At 52.4% G+C, this 8,444-nt stretch overlaps 1 pseudogene; it reads left to right on the top strand.

Moving 5' to 3' along the window:
* The first annotated feature begins 1,246 nt into the window (after positions 1 to 1,246).
* On the top strand, positions 1,247 to 8,134 carry LOC138085937 (olfactory receptor 7E178-like; annotated as a pseudogene).
* The last annotated feature ends 310 nt before the right edge of the window (positions 8,135 to 8,444 follow it).

Here is an 8,444-nt window from a genome sequence, read left to right as displayed (position 1 = left end):
GGTATGTTTGCAGCAACATGGATGGACCTAGAGAGTGTCATACTGAGTGAAATAAGTCAGAGAAGGAGAAATATCATATGACATCCCTTATATGTGGGATCTAAAAAGAAATGATACAAATGAGCTTACTTACAAAATAGAAAGAGACACAGACTTAGAAAACAAACTACGGTTGCCTGGGGTCGGGGTGGGAGGTTTACGGAAGGGATAGTTAGGGAATTTCGGACAGTCATGTACACACAGCCATATTCAAAGTGGATAATCAACAAGGACCTATTGTATAGCACATGAATCTCTACTCAATGTTATGTGGCAGCCTGGATGGGAGGGGAGAATGGATACATGTATATGTATGGCTGAGTCCCTTTGCTGTTCACCTGACACTACTACAACATTGTTAATCGGGTATACCCCAATACAAAATAAAAGGTTTAAAGTTTGGAAAAAAAATCCTGGGTATGAGACCATGACTTTTTTAGTAGGTTGTGGTAGGCAGAATGTTTCCCTTGTTAAAGATTTCCTGCACTAATCCCCAGGACTAATGTGTATGTCACAGTACATGGGGACAGGAACTTGGCAGATGTGCTTAAACTAAAAATCTTGAGATGGAGAGATGACCCTGTGATGTCCTTGTGGGTCCATTGAATCACACGAGTCCTTCAGAGCAGAGAGGCTTTCCTGGCCACAACCAGAGGGAGATGGACCACAGAAGTAGGGCTGGAGGGGTATGCCTTTGCTGCTTTGAAGAAGGAGCATCCAGAAGCTGGAAACAAACTCCTCCTTGGAAACCTGAGAAGGAACCAGCAGTGCTGACAACCTGCTTCTAGCCCAGTCATACCTATGCCAGACTTCTAGCCTGCAGAACTATGTGATAACACATTTCCCTTGTTTTTGAAGTCCCTAGGTTGTTGGTAATGAGTTGAGGCAGCAGTAGAAAACTAGTAACCCATGTGTTAACAAGGGGCTCTGTCCCCCTGTGACTTTCCTTTCATTTCCTACAGTGTCTTTTGATAAACAGAAGCTCTGGATTGAAAAAAAAAGAAGAAAAAGAAACTGGTGAATACTCTGGGCATCAAAAAAGATGTCCTCACAATTGAGAAATATTGCTGAAGGTGCTAGAGTGTGTGGTCTTCAAGAGTGAAAACTTTTTATGAATTATTAAATACAAAGTTTGGACACTTATCTGGGTGCCTCTACAATTGCTTATTCAACACCCTCTACTTTTTTCTAAAGATACCCCATCAACATGGAACCTCAGAATCTAACACGTCTCTCAGAATTCCTCCTCTTGGGCCTTTCAGATGATCCAGACCTGCAGCCCGTCCTCTTTGGACTCTTCCTGTCCATATACCTGGTCACCGTGTTTGGGAACCTGCTCATCATTCTGGCTGTCATCTGTGACCCCCACCTTCACAACTCATGTATTCCTTCCTTTCCAATTTGTCCTTGGCTGACATCAGTTTCAGCACCACCACTGTCCCCAAGATGTTAGTGAATCTCCAGACACACAGCAAATCCATCCCCTATGCAGGGTGTCTAGCTCAGGGAAACTTTTTCTCTCTTTTTGCATGTTTGGAGTGAAAGGTCGGGCAAGGTCGGACATGTTGAGGCATGCCTGGGACATGATGGGACATGTCCCGGCAGAGTGCCGCAGACAAGCCCCGGAGGCGGGCCGACAACCAAAGCTGTCCAATCAGGTGCCGACACGGAGCCCTTGGACATCAATCACCGCTGAGCCCGCGCTTTCTTCCTTATATGGGAGCCTGGCCTGTGAGTTATCTCAATTGATTATTCACAGTCAGTTACAGATCGAACTCCTGGTTCTACTCTTCCTCCCTATACCTCTCCCATGGCCACCACCCCCTCCACTCCGGACCCTCCTACCTCCGCTCCCGCCCCCGAGACTCCACCACCGGCCCCGGATCCTCCGGCCCTTAACCCTATCTTGTATCCTCCTCCCCCCCCCCACCCCCGTCACTCCCTCCCCTTCCCCGGTTAGCTCCCATACTCGCTCCCACAGCAACCCTCCGGGAGCCTCCCCTCCCCCTCCCCCAGCCGCGCTTTTCCCTCTTCGACAAGTAGCCAGAGCTGAGGGTCTAGCCCAAGTCCATGTCCCTTTCTCCCTCCAAGACTTAGCACAGATTGAGGCCAAACTGGGTTCCTTCTCCTCCAACCCCACTCAGTACATTAAGCAGTTTACTGGTCTGACCCGCGCCCACGCCTTGACATGGCAGGACATATATGTCATCCTGGGGTCTACCACCACCCCCGAAGAGAGGCAGGCTATCTGGACGGCAGCCAAGGCTCAGGCCGACCAGCGGCACTATGCCAACCCCTCCCCCGAGCGCCCCCCGGGGGCTCAGGTGGTTCCTGACACTGACCCTGATTGGAACTACCAGGAAAGGGGTGGCGGCCAGCTGCGAGTACGCTATATGATAGAGTGTATCCTTGATGGGATGGAAACGTCCTCTCATAAGGTTGTAAACCTCCTCAAACTAGATGAGGTGACCCAGGGGCCCGACGAAAACCCAGCCATGTTCCTTAATCGGCTGACCGAGGCCCTCGTCCAATACACCAGCCTGTCCCCTGAATCCCCCATCGGGGTGGCCACCTTGGCCAATCGTTTTATCTCCCAGTCTGCCCCTGATATCCGAAAAAAGTTGGCCAAGGCCGAGGACGGCCCTCAGACCTCTATCCAAGACCTGGTAAAAATGGCTTTTAAGGTCTACCATGCCCGCAAGGAAACAGCTGAGGCCAGCTGAAAGGCAAGGCTCAAGCAAAAGGCCAAATTTCAGGCAAGCCTCCTAAACCAGCAAACCCAGGCCTTGGTGGCAGCCCTGTGGCCGGCGGCGGGCTTGGGGCCCCAAAACCCCCCTCCGGGGGCCTGCTTCAAGTGTGGCCAAGAAGGGCACTGGGCCAAGATGTGCCCCAATCCGCGGCCTCCTTCCAAGCTGTGCCCATTGTGCAAACGACGAGGACACTGGGCTAGTGACTGTCCCCAGGCCTCTTGGGCCTCGACCTCTAGGGGCTGGGGACCAGAGCGCCCCAGGGAGACCTCCTGCCCTCCTCCGGCTTTGGAGCTGCTGAGCTTCGACGGTGACTGATGCCGCCCAGACTCGGGGACCCCAATAACCCAAGCCGAGCCCAGGGTAACGCTCCAGGTAGCAGGTAAGTCCATCAATTTTTTGGTTGATACAGGGGCTACCTATTCGGTCCTTCCCTCTTTTAGGGGCACTCTACGTCCTTCCCAGGTTTTGGTTATGGGCATTGACGGCCAACCCTCGTGTCCGCTCCAAACCCAACCACTGTCTTGTCAATTAGATTCCTGTCTATTTACCCACTCCTTTTTGGTCATCCCCTCCTGCCCTACTCCTCTCTTGGGAAGAGGTATACTTGCTAAGCTGAAGGCCACTCTTCAGCTAGCTCCAGGATCAGCTCCCACGTCAGGGGCCTTCCTAATGCTACTTGTTGACCCTCCAACCTCTTCTGTTAATCCTGAGGTCTGGGACACCCGAGTCCCGGTGGTGGCTCAGCACCACCCTCCAGTCCTCATCCGGCTAAGGGACCCCACCTGTTTCCCAGCCCGGTCCCAGTTTCCTTTGTCTACTCACAACCTCAGGGGGCTAAAGCCCATCATCGACCATCTCATGGGACAGGGTCTCCTGATCCCCACGACCTCCCCCTGTAACATGCCCAACCTCTCTGTTCGAAAGGCTTCAGGAGACTACCGGCTAGTGCAGGATCTCCGCCTGATCAACGCGGCGGTGATCCCTACCCATCCGCTTGTCCCTAACCCCTACACCCTCCTTTCTTCCATACCTCCTCAGACCTCTCATTTCACCGTTACTGACCTCAAGGATGCCTTTTTTACCATCCCACTCCACCCCGACTGCCAATTCCTCTTTGCTTTCACCTGGACTGACCCCAACACCCAGCTGACCACACAACTCACATGGACCGTACTCCCTCAGGGGTTCAGAGACAGTCCCCACTACTTCGGGCAGGCTCTGTCCCGGGACCTGGCCAGATGCTCGCTTCGCCCTAGCACCCTCCTCCAATACGTAGATGACTTGCTCCTTTGCAGCCCCTCAGAAGAGACCTCCCGACAACATACTACAACTCTCCTCAATTTCCTTGGTTCCCAGGGTTACAGAGCTTCACAATCCAAAGCCCAACTGACTCGGACTTCTGTCGTCTATCTGGGCCTCCAAATCACTCTGAGCACTAAAGCCCTGACAGCAGACCAGTGTAGCCTCCTCCGGTCCATCTGCCCTCCAGCCGATGGAGACCAGATATTGTCCTTCTTAGGACTGACAGGATTCTTCCGACACTGGGTCCCAAATTATGCTACCCTGGCCAAACCTCTATATGCGGCAGCTAAAGAGACTCCCACAGGGCCGCTGTCTTCCCCCACTGAAGTGACTCAGGGCTTTCATGCTTTACGCTCAACCCTATTGGCTGCACCCCCTCTCTTTCTCCCAAATCCCAACTATCCGCACCATCTATACACTGATGAAAAGGGAGGGATAGCCTTTGGAGCCTTGGTGCAACCGATTGGCCCTGAATTGCTGCCTATTGCTTACATATCCAAACAACTTGACCCCACAGCCAGGGGATGGTTCCCCTGCCTGCAGGCACTAGCGGCGGTGACTACGTTGTTATGCCAATGCAAAAAAGCTGATTCATGGCCAACCCCTGACCATCTTCTCGCCCCACCGTCCTGGTGACCTTTTAGCCTCTAGATTTCTTCCTGAACTCAGCGAGTCCAGGCTCCAACAATTTCACCTGGTATTCCTGGACAATCCTCAGGTTTCCGTGAGCTGCTCCCCACAATTAAACCCGCTTTCCTCGCTACCCTCACTCCCTCTCTCCTCAGAACCCCCAGCCCACTCATGCTCGGAGGTCCTTGAGTCCCTTATACAACCACCCCACAACCTGTTCTCCAAACCTCTACCAAATCCAGAGCTAACTTTGTTCGTCGATGGGAGCTCAAAGCGAGACCCCAATGGAAACCGAAGGGTGGCTTATGCTGTGGTAACCACCCGGGAAGTCCTAGAGGCTCAGCCCTTGCCACCTGGGACAACTTCTCAGAAGGCTGAACTAACAGCCCTAACTAGAGCCTTACACCTAGCAGAAGGAAAGAGGGCCAATATTTACACAGACTCCAAGTATGCCTTCTTGATTGTCCATTCTCACGCGGCAATCTGGAAAGAACGGGGCTTCCTGACCACTAAAGGATCCCCCATCTGTAATGCCCCCCACGTTACTCGACTGTTGGATGCCTTATCCCTGCCCAAAGAGGTCGCTATCATACACTGCAAGGGACACCAAAATACCCACGACACTGTCTCTCTGGATAACAATATGGCAGATCAAGTGGCTTGACAAATTACCTTACAACAAGCTCCCGAGCCCCTGCTGACTTTGAGATCCACCCTCAACCCAGATTATTCAAGCAAGGAAGCCAGAGCCTTGCTGGTGCAAGAAGGGGCTCAGAGGCACCCGTCGGGATGGATACTACTCCATAATAAACCGGTGCTTCCTGAGCGCCAGGCTAAGGCCATAATATCCCAAATCCACAATACCCTCCATATCAGACCAAGGGCTCTCTTTTCCTTTCTCAGCCCTGTCTTTTCTCCCTTACATCTCAGACAGACCATATATGCCGTCCACCGCTCCTGCCTAACATGTGCCTCCACCTCTCCTCAAGGAGGACTCTGACCCCCACAAGAGACTCACCAGTTGAGGGGACATATGCCCGGGCAGGATTGGCAGATAGACTTCACCCACATGCCCAGACATCGAACCTACCGCTATCTGCTGGTCTTGGTAGACACCTTTTCAGGATGGGTCGAGGCCTTCCCCACCGCCCGAGAGATGGCAGCGGCGGTGGCGGAGATCTTGACGGCCCATCTCATTCCCAGATTTGGGTTGCCAAACTCTCTCCAGTCTGACAATGGGCCTGCATTTATCTCACAGATCTCTCAGCAGGTGGCTGTGGCCCTGGGTATCGGCTGGCATCTCCACATCCCCTATCGGCCCCAATTGTCAGGCAAGGTAGAGCGGGTGAACAGCATCATCAAGATGCATCTGACCAAACTTGCCTCAGAACTGCGGCTGTCTTGGGTCGACCTCGTTCCTCTGGCGCTCACTCGCATTCGCACCACACCACACTCCAAAACAGGTTTGACCCCTTTTGAACTGCTCTACGGCAGGCCCTATCTCCTGACTCACCTCCCAGAGGGAGAGGCTCCCCCACTCGCGGGGTACCTCCCCCTCTTCTCCCTCCTACGATCCTTGCTGAGGGAACACACAGACCGGGTCCTGCCACAATCGACAGACGACGAGGGGCCCACCCAGCCTCTGGCCCCAGGAGATCAGGTACTTCTAAAAACCCTGAGTCCCCGCCCACTACAGCCTCGCTGGATGGGACCCCATACTGTAATCCTCACCACTACATAAGAGGGAGCCCGTTACAGCTATTACTCTGGCAACGCTGTTCGCCCTGGGAGCAGCTGGGATGGGCACGGGCATTGCTTCCCTGACCACACAACATCAGGGCCTGATCACCCTGAGGGCTGCAATTGACGAAGACATCGCCTGCATAGAGAAGTCCATGATGGCCCTAGAAAAGTCCTGACTTCCCTTTCCGAAGTGGTATTACAAAACCGCAGGGGACTAGACCTGGTCTTTTTGCAGCAGGGGGGCCTCTGTGCAGCCCTCAAAGAATGCTGTTTCTACGCTGATCATACTGGGGTGGTTCGAGAGTCCATGGCTAAAGTAAGAGAGGGATTGGAATGCAGGAAGAGAGAGAGGGAGGCCCAGAAGGGCTGGTTTGAGTCCTGGTTCCAGAGCTCCCCTTGGCTGACAACTTTGCTATCCTCCCTAATGGGACCACTCATCATTCTCCTGCTGCTCCTGACTTTCAGGCCCTGTATCCTAAATAAGCTTCTGGCCTCTATCAAACAACGGCTCAACATGGTCCAGCTGATGGTGCTGCGACAATAATACCAAGGGCTTCCAACAAGCACTCCGTGACAAAATTAACAGCAGACGCCCCCTGTCATCCCGGCCTCACCCTACCCCTCGCCGCCCCCGTTGAGCAGGAAGTAGCCAGAGAGAATTGGCGCCCCTTGTCCTATATCAAAAAGGCCAGGATGAAAGGTCAGGGCAAGGTCGGGCGTGTTGAGGCATGCCTGGGCATGCCCGGGCATGTCGGGACATGTCCCGGCAGAGTGCCGCAGACAAGCCCCGGAGGCGGGCCGACAACCAAAGCCGTCCAATCAGGTGCCGACACGGAGCCCTTGGACACCAATCACCACTGAGCCTGCGCTTTCTTCCTTATATGGGAGCCCGGCCCGGGCTATAAAACCCTTCCCCACCCCTCATACCTTGCAGACTCCCTTTGCTTCGCAGACCCCCTTCGCTTCCTTGCTTACCCGCCCCCGGGAGTTCTGCCCGAGAGCTACCGCCCAATAAAGGCCCTGATCAACGGTCCATAGGGGTGGCTCCTTCTTCCTGCGGCGTTTCTTACATGGAGAGTCTCCTTCAGATGGTGATTTCCTATGACAGGTTGGGGCCATTTGTCACCCTCTATACTACCTGGTCATCATGAACCCCCGCCTCTGTGGCTTATTGGTCCTGGTGTCATTTTCCACCAGCCTTTTGACTTCCCTGATGCACTACTTGATGATGTCACAGCTTACCTTCTGTGCAGATGGTGAAATACTTCACTTCTTCTGTGACCTTTCTCAACTCCTCAACCTTTCCTGTTCTGACACCTCCATCAATATCATATTAATCTGTTTCATTAGTACCATCATTGGTAGGATTCCACTCTCAGGGGTCCTTTACTCTTATACTTGAAATATATCCTCCATTATGAGAATGTCCTCATCAGGTAGGAAGTACAAAGCCTTCTCCACCTGTGGTTCTCACCTGGCAGTTGTTTGTTTATTTTATGAAACAGGCATGGGTGTATACTTCAGCTCAACTGCCTCATCTTCCTCCAGGAAGGGTGCAGTGGCCTTGGTGATGTACACTGGTCACTCCTGTGCCGAACCTTTTTATCTATATCCTGAGAAACAAGGACATTAAGTGTGCCCTCTGGAGGATTATCAGCAGAATAGTCTAATCTCAGTGCTAGTGTCTTGTGGTTTTTTTTTTTTTTTTTTTTGGTCTTTTTTGGTTCATGAGACTGGAAAAGGCAGAAAAATCAAATATGTGATACAGGAAACCAGATGCTGCAGTCATGTCACATATATGTATCTATCTAGCTCTTGGCTTTCTCTTTACACAATTTGTCCTTGAGGAGTCAATTCCTAGGCAGGTTAATAAGAAGTCTGGGGGTCTTCAAGGAGAGAGCAGTCTGGAATTCTCAAGGAGAAAGAAAGGACAAACATTTTTTTTTCCTCTACATTCCTTACTCTTAGTCAATTACACAA

Source organism: Capricornis sumatraensis, chromosome 9, assembly GCF_032405125.1.
Source record: "Capricornis sumatraensis isolate serow.1 chromosome 9, serow.2, whole genome shotgun sequence".
NCBI lineage: Eukaryota > Metazoa > Chordata > Mammalia > Artiodactyla > Bovidae > Capricornis > Capricornis sumatraensis.
This window is presented reverse-complemented; position numbering and strand designations above follow the sequence as displayed.